This window comes from Aegilops tauschii, chromosome 5 (genome assembly GCF_002575655.3).
Source record: "Aegilops tauschii subsp. strangulata cultivar AL8/78 chromosome 5, Aet v6.0, whole genome shotgun sequence".
Classification (NCBI taxonomy): Eukaryota; Viridiplantae; Streptophyta; class Magnoliopsida; order Poales; family Poaceae; genus Aegilops; species Aegilops tauschii.
The window spans coordinates 553663780-553686414 of record NC_053039.3 but is presented as its reverse complement, the minus strand read 5'-3'; the positions used below and the strand labels follow the sequence as shown (position 1 = coordinate 553686414).

Genomic DNA, 22635 nt, shown 5'->3' with positions numbered 1-22635 from the left:
CACACAAATCAACTAAGCTATTTAGATGGGTAGTGGCATCTTCACTAGGAAGGCCGGCGAATTGATCTTTCATGACAAGATTCAGTAAAGCAATATTGATTTCACAAGATTCAGTATCGGTAAGAGGAGCAATCGGAGTGCTAAGAAAATCATTATTATTGGTATTGGTAAAGTCACACAATTTAGTATTATCTTGAGCCATCGTGACAAGCAAGCAATCCAACACACGAGCAAACAAGAAGCAGGCGAAAAAGAGGCGAACAGAAAAGAGAGGGCGAATAAAACGGCAAGGGTGAAGTGGGGGAGAGGAAAACGAGAGGCAAATAGCAAATAATGTAATGCGGGAGATAAGGGTTTGTGATGGGTACTTGGTATGTTGACTTTTGCGTAGACTCCCCGGCAACGGCGCCAGAAATCCTTCTTGCTACCTCTTGAGCACTGCATTGGTTTTCCCTTGAAGAGGAAAGGGTGATGCAGTAAAGCAGCGTAAGTATTTCCCTCAGTTTTTGAGAACCAAGGTATCAATCCAGTAGGAGGCCACGCACGAGTCCCTCGCACCTACACAAACAAATAAATCCTCGCAACCAACGCAATAAAGGGGTTGTCAATCCTTGCACGGTCACTTACGAGAGTGAGATCTGATAGATATGATAAGATAATATTTTTGGTATTTTTATGATAAAGATGCAAAGTAAAATAAAAGGCAATAAAAATAGCTAAGTGTTGGAAGATTAATATGATAGAAGATAGACCTGGGGGCCATAGGTTTCACTAGTGGCTTCTCTCGAGAGCATAAGTATTACGGTGGGTGAACAAATTAATGTTGAGCAATTGACAGAATTGAGCATAGTTATGAGAATATCTTGGTATGATCATGTATATAGGCATCACGTCCGCGACAAGTAGACCGACTCCTGCCTGCATCTACTACTATTACTCCACACATCGACCGCTATCTAGCATGCATCTAGAGTATTAAGTTCATAAGAACAGAGTAACGATTTAAGTAAGATGACATGATGTAGAGGGATAAACTCATGCAATATGATATAAACCCCATCTTGTTATCCTCGATGGCAACAATACAATACGTGCCTTGCTGCCCCTACTGTCATTGGGAAAGGACACCGCAAGATTGAACCCAAAGCTAAGCACTTCTCCCATTGCAAGAAAGATCAATCTAGTAGGCCAAACCAAACTGATAATTCGAAGAGACTTGCAAAGATAACCAATCATACATAAAAGAATTCGGAGAAGATTCAAATATTGTTCATAGATAAACTTGATCATAAACCCACAATTCATCGGTCTCAACAAACACACCACAAAAGAAAATTACATCGAATAGATCTCCACAAGAATCGTGGAGAACATTGTATTGAGATCCAAAGAGAGAGAAGAAGCCATCTAGCTAATAACTATGGACCCGAAGGTCTGAGGTAAACTACTCACACATCATCGGAGAGGCTATGGTGTTGATGTAGAAGCCCTCCGGGATCGATGCCCCCTCCGTCGGAGCTCCGGAAAAGGCCCCAAGATGGGATCTCACGGGTACAGAAGGGTGCGGTGGTGGAATTAGGTTTTTGGCTCCGTATCTGGTAGTTTGGGGGTACGTAGGTATATATAGGAGGAAGAAGTACGTCGGTGGAGCAACATGGGGCCCACGAGGGTGGAGGGCGCGCCTGGGGGGGGGGGGGGGGGGTAGGCGCGCCCCCTACCTCGTGCCTTCCTGGTTGATGTCTTGACGTAGGGTCCAAGTCCTCTGGATCACGTTTGTTCCGAAAATCACATTCCCGAAGGTTTCATTCCGTTTGGACTCCGTTTGATATTCTTTTTCTGCGAAACTCTGAAATAGGCAAAAAAAACAATTCTGGGCTAGGCCTCCGGTTAATAGGTTAGTCCCAAAAATAATATAAAAGTGTATAATAAAGCCCATTAATGTCCAAAACAGAATATAATATAGCATGCAACAATAAAAATTTATAGATACGTTGGAGACGTATCACTCTTCATGGCGCGCGAGCATGGAGGAGATTGGGACGGGTCGAACGTTAATGAAGACCACATCGCCTTCCTTCGCGACACGCGGCGCCTTCCCGGCGCAAAGTACGTGAAGGCGCGCGTGCCTCCCGCGGGGGAGATCTCGCCGGCGCCGGGGGAGGGCGAGCGGGTCATCTTCCGCTCGCACTTCATCCGCGGCTTCGGCCTGCCGGCGAGCGGCTTTCTCCGCTTGTTCCTCGAGTTCTACCATCTCCAACCCCATCACATCACGCCAAACACCGTGATGCTTCTATCCGCCTTCGTCACGATGTGCGAAGGCTACCTCGGCATCCTCCCCACCATCGAGTTGTGGGGAGCGTTCTTCTATACCAAGCTGGGCACCTCCGTCCGGGAGGTTGCAGCCCCCAGTGTGGCGCCTTCGTCGCGGTGCGCCGTCCGTCCCCAAGGAACGCCTTCCCCTCCATTAAGCTGCCACAGTCGGTCAAGATGTGGCAGCAATCTTACTTCTACGTGGAGAACGTCGACCCGGCGGTCGACTTCATCAACCTGCCGGCCTATGAAGCCGGCCCGCCAGCTGAGCCTCGGGCCAACTGGGGCTACAAGCCGAAGCCGGTATCAGCAGACGCCGCCGCCGCCATCAACCGACTCCGGGTGTTGACCGCAGCCGAAGGCCTCAAAGCGTCCGACTTGCTGGTCGCCTTCGTCGTGCGCCGGGTTCTCCTGCTCCAAGGCCGGCCTCACTTGATTAGCCGGATGAGCGGGCACCGCGACCCATGCCGGCTGAGTACCAAGGAGATGCCGGCTGCTGAGGTGGCGAACTTGGTGAACGAGATCTCCGACCTCAAGCTGGAGGGGTCCTGGCAGTTCGGCAAGCAGCCGTACTCCCGCGCGGACCCGCCACCAGCCGTAAGCTTTTCAATCTTTCCTTTCTTCCATACTTCGTCTTGATGCCGTCTTGCGGTCTTGAACAGTCGGCCTCTTGCCCTTTGAAACAGATCTACATGCCTGAGGCGACAGCCGCCATCGTGGGGGCGGGTGGCCCTATGCACCGGACCGGGCTATGAGCGACGTGGACGACCCCAACCTGGGGGCGGCCGCCTTGGAGGACGACGCCACAGGCGGCTTCTATGGAGCCGGCGGCTCCAAGGAAGGCGGCATCGAGACATGGCCTGATGATGACGATGAGGAAGACGAGCCGCGCCCTGCACGAGGCGCCACCAGGGCGGATGCGGGCCCCTCCGCCGAACCGGCCGCTCGAGGCGGCACGCGAAAGCGTAAACAAGGCGCCGCCTTGTTCGGTAGCGTGCCAAAGAAGGCTAAGAATCTGACCGCCGCGACTAGGTGGAAGGAGGCCGCCGCGAAGGCGGCCAAATATCAGAAGCTCCCGAAGGCGCCTCCCATGGTGTCGGCGTAAGTATCTTTTCTTGTGCTTTTCTTTCTTGTCGATTCTTTCTGAGCTTCCTTTCTTCGTCTTTCTTGACTTAGAGCCCCGCTATCTCTTGAGAAGTTGGGCGCCGCCTCCATCATTGGGTCGGCAGAGACCTCCACCACCACCCGGCGAATCGATCCAGCCGCCGACCTCCGGGAGGCGCAGGAGCGAAACGCGCGGGATGCGCGCGAGGAGCAGGAAGCCGCCCGCCTGGAGAAGGCGGAGGCAAACAAGGCGGAGGCCGCCGCGCTGAAGAAGCTGGCGGAGGCCGAGGCCGATGTCTCCGCGAAGAAGCGGCTTGAAGAAGCCGCGCGCCGCCAGGAGCCGCTTTTCGTCGTCCCTCTGAACTCCGCGCCGCCACCTCCAGAGTTTGTGGCGCCGACCGGAGGTGCCGCCGACGAGCACCCGGTCATGGAGAGGGAAGGCGGCGACGTCGTCATGCCAGACGTAGTCGTGCCTCCACCACCGCCGTCTGAGGGAGCGCGGGACAAGTAGCCGGCTGATCCGCCAGTGCCACCAGCCGAGGGCGAGATGGTGACGGGCCCGACTCCCGAGGTCCGCACACCATCGCGCCGCCGGCTTGCAAAGGCGGCTTCGGCACCACGCCCGCTGGAAGCCGGTGCCGCAAGCTCTTCGATCCCGGACGCCGAGGCGACCAGCGCCGCGCCCGCTGATTGGGTGCGGGGAGGCGGGACGGGCCCTTTGAATCAGGCGATCCTGGACGTCCAAGGCAAACTCCGGGCTGAGGCCGACGCCCTGAAGCGGTGCAACCAAGCGTTCCTGGAGTCGCGAGCCGCCGTCCGGGTAGACTCCTTGGTTCTTCATTTTTAACTCTTGTATTTCTTTGTGGGGGCGCGCTAGCGCACCCACTGGGTGTAGTCCCCGAGTTTCGGGCCGGCTACCGAGCAGGCGGCTCAGAACTTTAATTGGCAAGCTCCGAGTACTAACATTGTCTAAAATCTTCACTGCAGGATTATCATAACCTTCGCGCGGCCACCTTCAACTCCAAAGTCCAGGAGCTGAATCAACGGACCACCGACTTGTCGGAAAGCTGGAGTAAGTCTTTGTTTTGTTTCTCTGTGGGGGCGCGCTGGCGCACCCATGGGCGCTGGCGCACCCGCGGGCTGTAGTCCCCGAGATTCGGGCCGACTGCTGAGCAGTCAGGCCGGATCTCCCCGACAACTGTTCTTCTTCTTTGTTTACATTGATAACTTCTTTCTCTGCGGGGGCGCGCTGGCGCACCCGCGGGCTGTAGTCCCCGAGATTTGGGCCGACTGCTGAGCAGTCAAGCTGGATCTTCCCGGCAACTGTACTTCTTCTTTGTTGGCTGCTGACGCCTTTTCCTTTCTCCCTTCTTGCAGAGGCCAATGCTGCCCTGCAGCAGCAGCTGGGTGAAGCCAACACCGCCTTGCGCGCCAAGGAGGTGGAGTGCAAAGAGCTGGCCCAAGAGCGTGACCGGCTGACCACGCAACTGGCGGAGCAGGCGGAGCTTCTCAAGAAAGCCCAGCAGGAGGCGGAGGCGAAGGAGTCCAATCTCCTTGCTGAGTTCAAGACCGAACGCTCCGCCTGGACCGTAAGGAGGCATTGCTGACTGCCGGCTTTGGCGAGATTGAAGACATGGTTGACGGCAAGCTTCCTTCTTTACTCTTTCTTCGAGCCGCCGGCTGCTGATCAAGCCGGCTTCTTGTTTCTAATTTTGGCTTTTTTGCTTTTTGTTTGAGCAGACTTCTTCCCCGGTCACTCCGGCGCCGCCAATCAGGGCATCGAGGCCGATCGCAAAGGGCGGAGGGCGGAAGGTGCGAAGATCGCTGCCGACGCCCCCGGGACCCTTAGCGAACCGCTTCTCAGCATCCAGGCCCGTCTTCGGCCGGCTCATCGGATACTGCGCCGTCTTCAGCGTGTCGGCGCCCAGGCGATCGCCGCCCTGTGGCCAGACATGCCGGCTCCACGTACACCCATCCGGACTACCGACTGGCTGGAGGTGCCGGCCGGCTGTCTTGAGGCCTGGAAGGGCTCCTCGGCCCGGGCTGGGGCAGGCCAGGCCATGGAATTCGTCAAGGCGTGGTACCCTGGGCTAGACCTAGCCCAGTTGGCCACGCTTCGACTGGAAGCCCAAGAGGAGCTGGTGGCGGTGGAGCGTGATCTTGTCCAGCGGGCCGCGGCGATCGCCGAGTACACCAACACCAGCATCTTTGTTCCTGAGCTGGCTGAGAACGGCACCGAGGCGCCACAGGAGTGGTTCGGGCTGAACCCAGAGGATGGCGAGGACTCGGCCGAAGTGATCGACTCCAGCGACGAGGGAAAAGACGAGGAGGACGAGGAAGGTGAAGAGGAAGCGCCAGAGGTTGAAGCAGACAGCCAGCCTCAGCTCGACCGCGCCTCCAGCAACGAGCCACGCCCGAGCGAGCTGCCTGCTGCTGAAGGCGACCAAGCGGAGACCGACCAGCTGGCCGCTCCACCAACCGGCACCACCGACTCCACCGTTCCGCCGAACCCGTCTGCTGCTCCCTAGGCTGCCAATTTATCTTTTGTTTTTTCCTGCTTTATCAGTCTCGACAAACTTTGTTAACTTCGCACAATTCCACCCGCGGGGTGTATTTCAAAACTTATGTTGAATGTTGGCCAAGGGCCTTTTGATATGTAAATATGCTTGCCGAGTTCTATCTTTCCTTGCTTTCTGCTCCTTGGCTTTTTTCCTTTGCCACCCTCCCTGGGCTACCGTCCGGCCAGCCAGACAGCCGCTCTGCGGACTGCGGCTGGGTTCAGTACTTGGCCGCTTTGGGAGGGTAAGTACTTAGCCGATTAGAGTTTTTTAGCAAGTTAAGTAGAAGCCGGTCGGCCGGCTGCTCAGCAGCCGGTCGGTGATGCGGGAAGCCGGCTTGAACTATGTGCATGCTTTGGGTCCATAGCCATTTTTCAGGCGGACACCCACAAGACAGTCACTCTGCGAGTTGCGGCTTCTGGCAGGAGAGGGATTAAGTGCCAACACATTACTTGTCCGGCTGCAGGAAGCATTACATAGTACAAGGCGGCGAGTCCCCGGGTCGACTGGTCGAACCCGGTGCCAGGCGGACTAACGAAATAACACATTCATAGGCATAATACTTATCATATAGATAAAAGAGGGCAGTCCCCGAGCTTCTCTCGGGGGACCCGGAGTCTTCGCACTTAATACAAAAGTTGGCATGGTACATACTGCATCAACTGTAAAACCTTCGGAGGAGGTTTGCGTTCCATGGTCGCTCCGTCTCCTTGCCGGAGTCGTCTCTTTTGCGTGCTCGAGGCTTCTGAGCATTGATCAGGTAGTAGGAGTCATTGCCCAACACCTTGCTGATGATGAAGGGGCCTTCGCAAGGTGCTGAGAGCTTGTGCTGGCCGGCTGTTCGCAGGATTAGCCGGAGCACAAGGTCTCCCTCTTCGAAGGATCTTGGCTTGACCTTCTGATTGTAGTATCGGCGCAGGCTCTGCTGGTAGATGGCGGACCGACTGAGTGCCAACAGCCGGCCCTCTTCCAGCAGATCGATGCCGTCCTCGCGAGCTTCTTTTGCCTCCTCTTCGGTGTACATGGTGACTCGGGGGAGTCGAATTCTATGTTCGTCGGGATGACGGCTTTGGCACCGTAGACGAGGAGGAAGGGCGTGAAGCCGGTTGACTTGTTCGGAGCTGTGCGCAGGCTCCAGAGGACGGCTGGCCGTTCGTTGAGCCAACAGCCGGCCGAACGCTCCAGAGGCTTGACCAGTCGGGGCTTGATGCCGGACAAAATGAGGCCGTTTGCTTTCTCCACCTGGCCGTTTGACTGCGGGTGGGCAACGGATGCTAGGTCCAGTCGGATGCCCTGCGTCGCGCAGAAACGGGCCAAGGCGCCTTTGGCAAAGGTCGTGCCGTTGTCGGTGATGATGCTGTGTGGTATGCCATACCGGATGGTGATGTCGGAGATGAAAGTCACAGCAGTCGGACCATTCAACTTCTTGATTGGTTTTGCTTCTATCCACTTGGTGAAGTTGTCCACCGTGACAAGTAGATGAGTCATGCCGCCGCATGCAGTCTTGAATGGTCCCACCATGTCCAGGCCCCAGACAGCAAAGGGCAAGGCAATGGGGATAGTCTTGAGTGCAGAAGCCGGCAGATGTGGCTTTGAGCGGAACTTCTGGCACCCTTTGCATTTCTGGACCAAGTCTTTGGCATCTTCTAGAGCAGTCAGCCAGAAAAAACCGTGGCGAAAAGCTTTGGCAAAAAGTGCTCTTGAGGCCGCGTGGTGACCACACTCGCCTTGATGGATATCTTTGAGGATAGCTTGGCCTTGCTCCGGCTCCACGCAGCGCTGGTGCACACCAGTGACGCTACGCCTCACAAGTTCTCTGTTGACAATGGTGTACACTGTCGCCCGGCGTTGCACTTGCCGGGCCGAGATCTCATCAGTCGGCAGCTCTATGTTCACCAGAAAGTTGAGGATGGGCTGAGCCCATGAAGGTGTTGTTATTTCTTTGACCGTTAGGACTGCAATTTGTACGAGGGCGCTTGGGCCAGGAGGCGGCGGGTTGGAGTCGGCTGCCGCTTGCTGAGTCGATGTAGTCCCCGGGCCGACTGCTGCAGTCCCCGGGCCGGGCTCTGAAGTCCCTGGGCCGGGTGCGACTGCTGCAGTCCCCGGGCCGCCTGCCGAATTCCCCGCGCCGGCTGTTGGGGTCCTCAAGTCAGATCCGACTGCTTTAGGAGGAGCCGGCACGAAGATAGAATCTGATTCTGGTGACGGCTTGATAGACGGCTTGAGTAGACGTTGCAGGGCGACGCCGGCTGGTATTGCTTGTCGGGTAGAGCCAATCCGTGCCAAAGCATCGGTTGCTCATTATCATTTCTTGGCACATGGAGGAACTCACACTCCTCGAAGTATCCACTGAGTTGCTGCACGAGGAGCCGGTAGCTCGCCATATTTGCATCCTTGGCGTCCCAGTCGCCTGACGACTGCTGGACCACCAAGTCGGAATCACCATAGCACAGGATCCGGCAAATGCCGAGTTCCTTGGCAAGCCGGAGCCCGTGGATGAGTGCTTCATATTCAGCAACGTTGTTGGAGGCGGCAAAGTTGATTTGCAGCACATATCTGAGCTTGTCGCCTTTGGGAGAGGTGAGGGCGATGCCGGCTCCCAACCCGGTGCGCATCTTGGAACCATCAAAGTGCATTCGCCAATGAGTGGAGTTTGGCGCTAGCGGCAGGTACTGGGTCTCGGCCCAGTCGACGAGGAAGTCGGCCAGTGCTTGTGACTTGATGGCGGTGCGAGGCTGGTAGTAGATGGTGTAGGGGGCCAAATCTATGGCCCATTTGGCCACTTGGCCTGAAGCATCTCGGCTTCCAATGATCTCGGCAACTGGAGCTATGCAGACCACAGTGATTGGGTGCTCTTGCAAGTACGGCTTCAGCTTCTTGGCGGCAAAATGCACGCCGTAGCACATCTTCTGATAGTGGGGGTAATTCTGCTTGGAGGCGGACAACACTTCACTCAGGTAATACACCGGCCTCTGGACTGGCAGTGCTTTGCCTTCTTCCTTGCGTTCCACAACTATGACCATGCTCACCACCCGGATGGTGGCGGCGATGTAGAGAAGCATGGGCTCCTTAGCAGTCGGAGCCGCTAGGACATGCGGAGTGGTCAGCATCTTTTTGAGCTGGAGAAAAGCTTCATCCGCCTTGTTGTTCCACTCGAAAAAAGTGGTCTTCTTCATGAGCTGGTACAGGGGAAGAGCCTTCTCGCCTAGCCGACTGATGAAACGGCTGATGGATGCCAAGAAGCCAGTAAATTTTTGCATGTCTAGCAGTCGGGTGGGCACTTCCATCCTCTCGATGGCCTTGATCTTCACAGGGTTGCACTCTATGCCGCGCTCTGAGACCAGGAAGCGAAGAAGCTGGCCGGCTGGTACTCCAAAAACACACTTCTCTGGGTTGAGCTTGATCTGAAAACGCCACAAGTTTTCAAAGGTCTCCTTGAGATCTTCCAGCAGCGTACCCCGCTTCTCCGTCTTCACCACAACATCGTCCACATAGACGTGGGCGTTTCTGCCGAGTTGCTTGAGGAGACACTTCTGCATGCAACGTTGAAACGTGGCACCGGCGTTTCTCAAGCCGAACGTCATGGTCAGGTAACAGAAGGCTCCGAATGGCGTGATGAAGGCGGTCTTCAGCCTGTCGGCCGGGTTCAGCTTGATCTGATGATACCCTGAGTATGCATCCAAAAACCTCAACAGCTCGCATCCGGCTGTGGAGTCTATCACTTGGTCGATTCTTGGCAAAGCACATGCGCCACTGCTTGTTCTTCTTCAGCACTAGGACTGGGTTGGCTAACCATTCTGGAAAGAACACTTCCATGATGAAGCCGGCTGCTAGAAGCCGGGCTATCTCTTCTCCAACAACTCTTCTCTTCTCTTCTGACAGGCGGCGCAAGGGCTGCCGGACTGGCTTGGCATCAGGTCGGACATGTAGCTTGTGCTACGCGAAATCCGTCGGAACACCCAACATGTCTTTGGGAGACCATGCAAAGATGTCCCGATTCTCACCGAGGAAATCGACGAGCTCGCTTTTCTATTTGCTGTCAAGGTTCGCATCTATGACAGCGTGCCTCTCCGGGTGCTCCGGGTCCAAGGGTATCTTCTTTGTTTCTTTCGCCGGCTTGAACGAGCCCTCGGCTTCCGACTCCTTGGGGTTGGGTGACATTTCCGGCTGCTTGCCTGCCATCGCCACAACCCGGTCAAGGAACCGCTTCTCAGCTGTGATCACGAGGGACTCGGCTAGCCGGCTGCTCTCTGCAGCGCAGGCGGACGACTTCTTGTAGTCCGCTGCTATGGTCAGGATTCCCTTGGAGCTCGACATCTTCATCTTGAGGTAAGCATAGTGGGGGACCGCCATGAACTTGGCCAGAGCAGGCCGGCCAAGCAATGCATGATAGGGGCTCTCAATGTCCACCACCTTAAACCAGACTGGCTCTCGGCGGAAGTGATTTTTGTCCCTGAAGAGGACATCTATCTGAGTCTTGTCGATTGGTGAGCAGGAAAGGCCAGGAACTATGCCATGGAATACGGTCCGATTGGGTTGGAGCTGTCTCTGCTTGATTCCCAACTTCTCCATAGTATCTTTGTACAGAATGTTGATGCTGCTGCCGCCATCTATCAGAACTCGGGAGAACCGAGCAGCCCGCCTCTCCGTGGCGAAGGTGGCATCCAACACGAGAGCATAAGAACCCAGAGAAGGCATCACCTCTGGGTGATCAGCCCTGCTCCAGCTGATGGGCTTCTCGGACCAATGCATGAACTCGGGGGGTCTCTAATGCTACTGCATTTACTTCTTGTTGCCGCTGCCGTCGGCTGTGCCTATTGTCGGCCACGCTGGTGAACACGACATAAGCTCCATCCTCTTCAGGATATTCATCTTGTATTGCGCAGACAGGCCGAGCCCGCCGGCTGCTGAGGAGGAGGCGGCGGCGGGCCGGCAGGCGGGGGAGGCAGGAGTCCGTCACCCTTGGCGACCCTGGTGAGCCAGTGGCATTTCTGAGTGGTGTGGTTGGATGGCTTCGCACCGCTATGGAACTTGCAGGGTGCATCAAGAGTCTGCTCGTACGAGAAGGCGGGCAACCAGTTGGGTTTGCCGCCCTTCTGGCGTTTGGGAGGAGGCTGCCCTTCCGGCTGCTGGTCTTCAACTGTCGCCACCTGCCGGCTTGTGGAAGCCGGTTGCGTGGCCTTGTGCTTATGGTCAGTCTGTTGCTGTCGCCGACTGGTGTCACCAGCCGGAGTCCGAGGAGCTTGGGGAGCCACCTTGCCAGATGCGTCAACTTGGATCTCCGCCTTCATGGAGGAGTCGGCCGTGGCGTACTTGTCTGCTATGATCAGCAGTTCGTCGAGGGTCGTCGGCTCGTCGCAGAGAAGCTTGTGCTTGAGGAGGGTGCACTCTCGGCACCCGGCAGTGAAGTACTCGATGGCCTGCACCTCGTACACACCCTCGCAAGAGTTACGCAGCTCGGCCCAGTGCGTGAGGTAGTCGCGAGTCGACTCGTTGGGGCCTTGGACGTACAAGGAGAGCTGGCGAGGCTTGGGCGACCGCTTGTAGGTGCTGGTGAAGTTGCGGATGAAGGCTTCAGTAAAATCGACCCAACTGTTGATGCCGCGGGGCTTCAGGCTATTCAGCCATGTCCGGGCTGTGCCCTGGAGCATGAGCGGAACGTACTTCACGGCAACGCGCTTGTTGCCGTTGGTGATGCTGACGGCTGTGGAGTAGTCAACCAGCCAGTTCTCCGGCTTCACGGAGCCGGTGTATTTGGGCGTATCTCTCGGGAGAGTGAACCCTTTGGGGAAGGGCTCATCTCGGATGCGGGGGCCGAAACAAGGCGGACCTAGCTCGTCTTCTTCTTCTAGTGCCAGGGATCGGTTGAGGCGGTCGATCCGGTGGCGGGCGTCGTTCTCTCCGACTCCTTCTCGGCGACCAAGGCGGTCGCCGAGTGTCGGGTGGTCAACATGCGGTGGGGAAATGCGTCTCTCCCTACGGGGAGGGGGAGGCAAACAGTCGTCTCGTCGCTGCACTGCTCTTGGGCGGCCGTCTTGGTCGCGCTCGATGGTGATGCGAGTCCGGCTGCGGCTAGCAGCCGGCTCCTTGTCTCTTCTATCGCGGACGCCACCAGTCGGCGTCCGAGATGCCGCGCCTTGCTCTCGGCGGGGAGGCGTGTCGTCGTTTTGCCGGTTGGGCGTTTCAACGCGGCAGCCGGCTTCTTGTTGTTTGGCAGCCGCGTCAAGGAGCTGCTGGACGCGCTCCGTCATGTGGCGACGCTCATCGCCTTCGAGCTTGTCTAGCTCGTCTGCTGCCGCCTGGGCAGCTCATATGTTTTCTGCGGGCGTGGCGTAGACGGGACGATCCGTCCCGAACATGCTGGCGATGGTCGCGCCTCGCTGCCGGATCAGACCAATGCGGCTAGGCCCCCCAGGAGCCGGCGTGCCGCCGACGGCTCGGTCCATCTCACGCTGGTAGGCCTCCGAAAGGCGTCTCATGCTGGCCAGCCTGTTGGCGCTTTCGACGAGCTGGACGCGGCGTGCCTCCAGCATCTCGGCATCGGCGTCTTCAGGAATGGGCGCAGTCAGGTCTTGCAGCGCCGCCTGCAGTGGATCCTGGCCACCTCCACCAGAGTGCTCGCCATGGCTGATGACGAGCACCTCCATGAAAGTGCTGCCGCCGCTTTCGGCGCGAGGAAGTGGTCCGTCGTAGACCACCACGTTGGTGGGGAACGCGTCAAGCGACACCGTGTCGGAGTCGACGAGCATCGGGTCGGTGGAGCCAACCGACTCTAAGTCTGCAGCAGGCTCGATGGCAACGTGGAGCTGATCGAGGAGGCTCATCAGGCGGCTCTCGGGGCCGTCGGTGCCCGCATCAGACGCGGGCTCGTAGGAGAGGCGAATCTCGCCAACAAGATCGGCGAGGCAACTGGCCGCGTAGGCGACCTCCACGCCGTGCAGCGCATCGGCGCAAACGCGGTCTGGCGTGCCGGGCTGGCTGCGCTCGCCAGGAAGGAACAAGGTTCCTGTCCAGAAAAGGCTCCGGACGACGGTGCACCTCGCCCCATGGTGGGCGCCAAATGTCAGGAGTTGGGTGCGACATATGCCAATGGATGGCTTATCATGGTGGGAGCGAGTAGAACGTCGCCGGTGCCTAGAAGCGGGATGAGGTGTAGACACGAACGCCGGTGCACTTTACCCAGGTTCGGGGCTCTCCTAGGAGATAACACCCCTAGTCCTGCTCTGCGGGGTCTCCCCATGATCACTAAGGCACTGGTGGATACAAAAGGTGCTCCTCGAGCTGTATGCTAGAGGTAGAAGAAGGCACGCACGCTCTCTCCTTCCTCTAGGTATGAGTCTAGTTCTAACAGGTTGGGAACCCTTTGCATGGGTGCCCTGGGGGGTTTATATAGGCCTACCCCCAGGGGTACAATGGTAATCTGGCCGGGTGTAGGACCCGGCTGTCAGTGTCTCTAGTTGCCGGCTTCTCCGCCGGCTGCTGGGGCCCGCCGCCTGGTCGGCCCCGCCGACTGGTCTGGTACGGAGCCGACAGGCCGCTCCCGCCGCTCGCGGGTCTTGCCGGCTGCTGATTACTGTAGCCGTGATGGCAATGACGCATGCTTGGTCAGGGGAGCGTGGCTACAGTCCCGGCGCTTGGCGGGAGATCACTGTCGTCACACCCGGTCTTATCTGGTTGATGGTGCACGGGCCCAGAGGAAGGAATGGGCCGCCTGCCAGAAGCCGGCCTCCCTCGGGTCCGACTGGTAAGGCTTCCACCGTCTTCCGGGCTCTCACTGCCTTGTAGGGCCCGCCGCCTGCAGGCCGTACCGACAGGCCGTCTTGGGAACATGGTTTCACGTGCCAGCAGCGACGTCAGGGGCGGAGTGGCGACAGTGCCGCGCCGGGCAGAGATCTCCGCCTGTACGGAGCACTGTGGCCACGTCCGGCCCTGGATATGGTTGTGATGGGCTACATTGTAGCCTCACCCTGTCTTGTCTTCTTAATGGGGGCGAAGACTCTGATGGCGTTGTGGGCCGCCTGCTAGAGGCCGGCCTCCCTGGAGGCCGCCTGCAAGGAGTTGGCCCGTCTTGGTGCCACCTTCCGGAGCTTAGCCGCCTTCCGGCAGCCGGCCGCTTGGGCAGCCGGCCATCAGAAGGCGGCGCTTCATCTTGAGGTTCTGAGGGGCGCAGCCAGCCCCGATGTCTTGAAAGGTTCAGGGACTTGGGTTAGGCTACCCGTGGCCCATTACTCCGACAAGCCTGTAGTAGAGAGGAGCTCGAAGTGGTCGGCTCGGCAGGGCTTATAAACCACTCCGAGCCCCTCTCGGCTAGCAAGGTGGGACTAAACATAGCACCGCAGCGCGCCAGTTCCAGCACATGACCTTTGGTCCCGGTTGGTGCCACCAACCGGGACTAATGGGCCTAATTGGTACCGGTTCTTAGTACCAACCGGGACCAATGACCCTCTTTGGTACCGGTTGGTGGCACCAACCGGGACCAATGGTCTCTGTTTCCCGCCCTTTGGGCTGCTGAAAAGAGGCCTTTCGTCCCGGTTGGTGGCACCAACCGGTACCAAAGGGGTGCATTGGTCCCGGTTGGTGCTAATAACCGGGACTAAAGCTTCATGTATATAAGGCACACTTGTGAAAATTTTGGATTGCATCTTGCAGTTCGCCACCGACGACGCGCGCGGAGAGGACGCCGCCAGGCTGCCAGACGCCGTCGCCGTCGCCCTGCCCTGAGCTCGCCGTCGACGCGCCGCCGCTGCCCCCTGCCAGTGCTCGCCGTCGACACCCTCGCCCCTGCCCTGCCCCAAGCTCGCCGTGTCCGCGCCGCCGCCGCGCCCCTGCGTGCCCTGCCCCGAGCTCGCCGTCGCCACGCCGCCCCACGCCCTTGCCCTGCCCCGAGCTCGCCGTCAACGCACCGCCCCGCGCCTGTGCCCTACCCCGACGGTGCGCGCCGCCCCTCCCCGTTCGGTCCGGTGGCCGGCCCCCTTTTCCTCTCTGTTTTGTTCATACAAGTTTTTTTGTTCATATTATGCTTTTTTTTATTCATAGATGATGATATATATGATGTTTTTTGTTCATATGTATGCATGGATGTACATAATGAGATCAATGATGAATTGTTTTGTTCATATATATATTATTTAGGTTGTAATTAGAAGATATCGATTTTAGGTTAGTGCATTTTAGGTTAGTTGATTTAGTGCATTTTAGGTTTGTTCTTCTTTTAGGAAGAAGGAAGAAGGAAGAAGAAGAAAAAGAAGGAGAGGAAAAAAATAGGGGTCGGACATGTGATGAGGGGGGACGTCGGACATGACATGAGGGGGGATGTCGAAAAAAATAATTAAGAGATGGAAAAATAAGGAAAAAAAGAGGAGAAGAAGAAAGGAATAGAGGAGAAGAAGAAAAAATAGAAACTATTTTTCTATTTTTTCTTCTTCTCCTCTATTCCTTTCTTCTTCTCCTCTTTTTTTTCTTCTTTTTTTTCTTCGATCGCCGAGCGGTCGAGGGTCACCGAGGGGTCGAGCGAGGGTCGTCGAGGGGTCGAGGGCCAAGGGTTCAAGGGTCGAGGGGTTCGAGGGTCGAGGGGTCGAGGGTTGAGGGTCGTCGAGGGGCCGAGGGTTCGAGGGTCGTCGAGGGTCGAGGGGCTTAGTAGTTGAACTAGTTGATTTAAATAAAAACTACTTTATTTTACTATATATAGAAGTAGTTTATTTTTACTAAGTACTACTTTATTTTATTTATAGTAAGTGCTTAGTAGTTGAACTAGTTGATTTAATAAAACTACTTTATTTTACTATATATAGAAGTAGTTTATTTTTAGTAAGTACTACTTTATTTTATTTATAGTAAGTGCTAAGTAGTTGAACTAGTTGATTTAATAAAACTACTTTATTTTACTATAGAAGTAGTTTATTTTTAGTAAGTACTACTTTATTTTATTTATAGTAAGTGATTAGTAGTTGAACTAGTTGATTTAATAAAACTACTTTATTTTACTACAGAAGTAGTTTATTTTTAGCAAGAAAATTAATAGAACTAGTTTATTTTTTAGATCAAGCAATTATTCCCGCATCAACGTCGACGATGCCTATCCCGCATCCTCGTCGTCGACTTGGCGGAGGAGGCTGGCTTGATCAGAGGGGCCATGTCCGGGACTGGGCTCCGCCGGGCTGGTATTGGGAGGTGCTACCTTCCGGGGGGCGTAGGTTGGTGAGGAGCCAGCCCGTCGTTGACCCGATCCTTGTTTGGTGACGGTCGCGTGGGCCAGTGATGGTGGCGAGGCTTCCGGACACCACGGAGGTGGTACATCACCGTGTCAGCGAGGAGGACGAGCACGCCCATCGCTACATGGTTGCATTGGAGGGCAGGTCCGACAATACCTGGCAGGTTCTTCAGGGATCTCACTGGAGCTATGATCCTGTGATGGTTCCTTCTCTTTGGGTGTCCACCGCCCGGGCCGATACCCGTCGGGCGCTACGGTTCTAGCTGTATTAGCGATGCTATATGTATGATAGTATGCGAGGTGTATTAGTGATAATATTCGACGATGTACGGACGCAAGAGATGATGTAGTTTTGCTTATAATTGAATGCATGCTAATTTCAATACTACTTTTTTTAGGATTTGGTTTTGCTTATTGAATGCTCAAATTGGAAAAGTACTCCTACTTTGAATGCTAAAATTGCAGAGCACTATGCAAGGAGTATGCATTTAATTAGTTGATAGCTTATAGGGTTTATGTTTTTGCAAAAATCTAGGAGCCCCTCCATCATCCCCGCCGTCGTCCCCGTCACCGACCCCCCTCCGAACTCGAGGTGAGACCAGCCAAATCTCCATGTCAATAGGAGTCCTATATATGAGAGGACGATATGTCCTTTTTTAGAAAGATAATTAAACGATATTTTGGGTTGACTTTAAGTCTGTCGAGTCTCCACCATATATGAGAGGACGAAGAATCCTGACTGTTGTCGTGGGGTAGCTTCTCCTTCGTTCTCGTGTGCTAGAAAATTTGGTGTAATGCACTCGGGAACGAAAGGAGAAGCTACCATCACCGACGGTCGCAATGTCAGAGAGGAATCAGTGAGGGAGAGTCTCCACCATATATATATGAGAGGACGAAGAATCCCGACTGTTGTCGTGGGGGTAGCTTCTCCTTCATTCCCGTGTGCTAGACAACTTGGTGTAATGCACTCGGGGATGAAAGGAGGACCTACCATCATCGACAGCCGAATATGTACACCACGTGAGCTAAGTGTTTTCAAGAAAAGACTCGACAGACCGATAGTCAACCCGTGTTGAATAATAATGATTTATTTTGGTTTTTAGTACATATATTTAATTGTACAAGTTTAATATTTGAATTATGAACATAGGAAATGTCGTACTCGGACGACGAAAGTCTCCCGGGGGAGTGCGACTGGTGGCACGACGACCGAGGTCTATGCGACAGGCCTCACCTAGACGAAGGTCGGCGCTTCAGCATTAAGCTGGAGGAGACCTTCGATGTTGAAACGGTACGCAACGACGACAAGTGTTATTTTTTCGTAATTAAGCACGACTTCAACTATTTCAACGTGTAATTTTCATCTTTTACAATTCGACTAGCTTATCCCATGCCATGCAAGATGCTATGCTTGGAGAGGATGGGTTTTGAAGACCATGAAAGTCTGGAAACAAAGAAAATTCACCTAAGGACCCATCATGATATGGATTTTCAAGTAAATCTGTATAATTCTGAGAGCGTAACCCATTTTGGTTGCAAAAATTGGGAAGCATTTTGTAAGATGTATGATTTTGATGAGGGTATGCTTGTCACCATGGATCTTGGCGATCCTGACATCGACCAAGACAATATGGACATTTGTGTCCTTGTTGATACGCCTTCAATTCTACCGTTATGTGAGTTTCTCAAACATAGTTATTAACTAATTTATATTGTTCATTTTAAAATAGTTGACAGCTTATTTCCATTGACAGCTTATTTTCATTGTTCAAACAATGTGCGGAACATGGTAGACAGAACCTACTACACCGATGGCTCTGAGTTAACTTATAAGGAGAAAAATCATCTAGTCGGATTTTGTATTTATCTTGAGAATTACAATATCTATTGTAAAACTCCTCCACATTATGGTCAATACGTGCCACTAGTGCACGTGTTGAACTACGGTAACATCCATGCAGATGTCATGGTAAGATTTTTTAGTATTACGACATTCGTGCATCTTTTGCATAAATTCTTTTAAAACTTAACTACATTGCTAACTATGAAGTTATTACTATATGTTTTTCAACAGGAAATCCCGAATGATTGTGTGCTTCATCTGATGTATCAGAGTGGTCGCCTTGATGTTTTGAACATACATCCAGGTCATCCTACGAATCTCAACTGTCCATACCGGATTTCTAAAAGAAGTGGAGACATGAAAATCAAGGAATGAAAAAAATGTATGGACTGTCGTAAGGAGGTTCTTGAAAGCAAAAGGAAGCGAAGTGCAAGAATTGGAGACAGGATGATCTCCATTCTCCATAATTGAGAGTCAGGGTCTATATTGTTTTATGCTATTTTATCTTAAAGAGGGTATTTAGGTCCTACCTAATACTGATGATCATGTGCCTAGAACAATTAAGTAGGGTTGGTTCGATGACTATGAGGATGATGATCGTATGACTTGTTATTAATAACGAGTAGAAGTTGTATGATGATGATTAGTAGGACCTATTATTATGATGATGCATGATGCGGACATGAAGAGTTATTATATATCAGTGGGTGAAATGAACATTGATTCGATTGAAGTGAAGGCAACAAGCATGTGGTACATGTCGAAAGTAGTACTAATCCAAACCTGATCAAGTTAGGATTAATATTACTTTCGACATGCACCACATGTTGCCTTCACTTTAATCTAAGCCATGTTTAGGCATAGAAGTAGCGTTGGTAAACCAAGCACGGAAATAAGAGAGGACAATTCTCTCTGTTAGCTAGCTAACACACCCTAAATTACCCCCTAAACCACCCCCTTTCAGAAAAAAAACAAAAACCTCAGCTCCTGCCAGCTGCTGACGCGTGGATGCCTCTTGGTCCCGGTTGGTGCCACCAACCGGGACTAAAGGCCCTCCTGCCTGGGCTCGCTGCACCGGCCACGTGGAGGACCATCTGTCCCGGTTTATGTAAGAACCAGGACTAAAGGCCTAGGGCATTAGTAACGACCCTTTAGTCCCGGTTCAAAAACCGGGACAAAATGGGCCTTATGAACTGGGACAATAGGGCCTTTTTCTAGTGGTAGAGGCCAAAGCTATAAAAGTTACTTTCCTCACCCAGCACACGACCTGCCACAACACGGAATTCCTGCCCTGCAAGAAAGAATGAGTGCGAGAATATCCATCCTGACGGGAAGAGTCTGGAGCACTCCTCACGCTTTAGATCCAAGTAAACCATAACCTGTGAGGAAGGTTGATCAAATGCAACCACTTTTAGAAGTTTTAACTCGTAAGCCCGCTCGGCAAATTGCCAATGGTTTGCCGCATCGGTTGCAATAGGACTTTGCTGGCATCCTGGATAAGCTTTGTATAGAAGTACCTTTGTTAGTTGCTCATGGTTTATGTCATTATCGATGCATGGTAGGACCTCCTGCAGTGTCGCAAAGTCCATATGACTTAAGCGCAACAGTGGAAGTAAGCGAGAACTAAAAATCTTATGCCTATCCTCCAAATTTGGATAGTGTGCACATGCCCACTCAAGCGAGAATTCACATATGCAACTTTCACCTTCCACATGTAGGTCATTACTTTTGAAGATGGCTTCGATATATACCAGTAATAGGGATGTTCATCATTTCATCTTTGAACCTGAAATGAGACAGCCATGCCTTGAGCACGTTTTAGATATTATGGCTTGACAACAATGTCCGCATTTTTCTCAATAAAATAAAATAAAATGTGGATCCATCCAGTGGAGATGACTCACTTAGCCAAATCATTGTATTTGTTGGCAAGGAATTCCTTGGCTGCATCTGTTAAAGGCCTAACTTCATCGGCCTTTAAAATGGAGCATGGATGGTCTAGGTAGAGCAGTGCAGAATCTGTGGTCATAGGTAAGCTTGAAAGCAACTGACTGCAATGCCTCATGCAAGAAAGAACCTCAAACTTGTCGGCAGCCATCAATGTGTCGAGCAGAAGAGTGGGCTCAGTTGTTGTCAACTTTCCAGTGTACATATAGCTTAAAAGCTGCATCATCGCATATTCTTCTGATCCAAGTAGAATGAAAAAAGGATTAAGTAAATAGTTTGATAAAGACCTAAAACAACAAAACGAGAGTTTTTCTGCTCTCTAAATGATAGTTTAAGTTTCACAGAATTGAGAAGGCTATCTGTAGGAGACTAACTCGGAAACATAGTCTTTTCCTTACAAAAAATGTTAGAAAATATTAGGGTGTGTCTAGGTCTCAGTCGACTTAGACTTAACCATGTCTCAGTCAAGCGATATAGTATATGGAAAGAAAAAGGAAAAACTAAAAAGATATTTTTGTACAAATCTCAATGCAAGATCAATATAACATAACATCGACTGAGACATAACGAAGTCTAAGTCGACTGAGACTTAGCAAAACTGAAAATATTAACACGATCACAATAGCAAATAAGAATCAGTTATGAGAGGAACAACGTAAACTTTGCTAACAAATTACCTGAATCAGCGATCCTAAGTGTTGGATGTGTCTGATCAGATTCTTTCATGCCATTTGAGAAAAGCTAGGAAACATGACAAATATTAGAACCGTGAACCGGCTTTATAGAAAATGCATTTCACAAGGTTGCAAGAATTACCTTGAGAAAGAAAGGACTTCTTGCGGCAAGAATCGCCGAATTGATATAAACCATTTTTCCCCGTAAAACTGGTGTGCCCAACATGGTTGAGGAAGATTCAATACTTTCTCCTTCATCGCCTAAAAAATGCCGAAGACTGGTGATAAAAGGACAAACTGGGAAAAGAAATACAGTGTATCGAATAGAAGCAGTAGAGAGATAGTTTGCTATATTAAAATACTTGGAACACTCCGTTCTTTAGCGGATGCAGATCAGTTAATTAATTTTCAGAAATAGAGTAAAATGGTTAAAAAACATCAAGGTAGTTGAACTTTACTTCATTCCGCAATGTAAGCATGCTTGTAGCTTAGTAGCTCACTAAGCAAACTGATCATCATAATTTTAAATAGTGGGCTATGTCAAATAGCGGCAATCCTTCAAATTAGCTATAGCGGGGCTATAGTCGGCTATTTCGTAACTTTGCGAGATAATTGTACATAATACCATTTAGCAGCACCCTGCTCAAACTGCTATAGCAGGACTATAGCCGGCTATATTTCGTAACTTTACACGACAATTGTACATGAATACCATTTAGTCGCACCCTGCTCAAACCGCTATAGTGGGACTATAGCCGCTATATATATGCTGATGCTACTGTAATTTCCTGTAACCTTGTTCACACAAAACTTTATACTGTTATCTGATGAAATAGTGTAGTCTATACCACACAAGAATCTGGTAGCACAAGCCAGTTTAAGTAGCTACGAGGTGAGTATATTTGCAAGGACTGGCTGTAAACCGTATGTTGCGTGTATGCAGAAAACATGCAACTCTAAAATTTCCTCATGTAGCTCTGCTGGGCATCGATGCCGGTGAGACGACGTGCAAGGCTTTAGCGGCCAGCAAGACATGTGATTGTGGGTGTGCCCATGGCCGGATCTAGCCCGCGCAAGCCTTCTACCCCGACAGTGCAGGGTGTGATGGTGTTGCCCTCGTGGTGCAGTACGGATCGTGGTGCTGGCGACCTCCGGCGATCCCTGTCCCTGTCTAGATCTGTCAATGTGTGTGCTGAATCTGAGTGGGATCTCGCCTCTGAGGCGGGGATTTCGCTGCGCGTGGGACGACATCAGAGATACCCGGGCTTGGCCGCTGTTGTACTATGGCTCGGCGGTCCTGGTGCAGTGTTTTCCATGGCAATGTGTTTCCTTTATATGCGACCCTATGGCCTGGCGGCAGCCCCGAAAGGTGAGCCTGCACGGTTTGCTATACGTACGGCGAGCAGCGCTACAGTGATGGTGGCATCTTTCCTTGTTTCTGTGGTTGGTGAGGGGGAAGTGCGAGCGATTCTCGTGTTGTTTGTGCTTTTGCGGTGGAGGCTCCCTGGTCTTAACCTAGTGGATTCGATCTGGTGGCGGCAGTCCTTCCTTCGAGATGGGTTGGCGACCTTGGTATCTTTGTGTGGCGTGGGATGTCGATGTTTTTTTCCTTTCTGAGGAATGGGCTTTTTCTTGAGGTTCCTCCGGCCTTCTTCTTCGGTGCTTGAGTTTGGAGGGCGACTTCATGTTCAAGCTGCTCGTTTATTCCCAGTCTTTTATGCTTGGTGTGTGTGTTGTGTTGTAAGATTTGCTTTCAGCATCCTGGTTTCTTGTAATTCCTGACTGGTTGATAGCTCTGTCAATTCAAAGCCGGGCTCTCAGCGTGCCTATGTTTTACAAAAGTTCATCATGATCCTCCAGATGTAAAACAGATGGAAGCTTTTTTCTTTCCTTCACTTCAATAAATATGTACCAAAGGTGATAAAACACCAGAAATCACTAGCGGTTAAAAAAATACAGGAAAGGGGTGCGAGGCACCGACCAAGAATT

The 22635-nt window shown here is 52.6% G+C and overlaps 1 pseudogene; it reads right to left on the bottom strand.

Annotated features, from left to right (window-relative positions):
• The window catches only part of LOC109744805 (BTB/POZ domain-containing protein At2g46260-like), a 58952-nt pseudogene extending 37055 nt beyond the window's left edge, over positions 1-21897 (bottom strand).
• Positions 21898-22635: the final 738 nt, after the last annotated feature.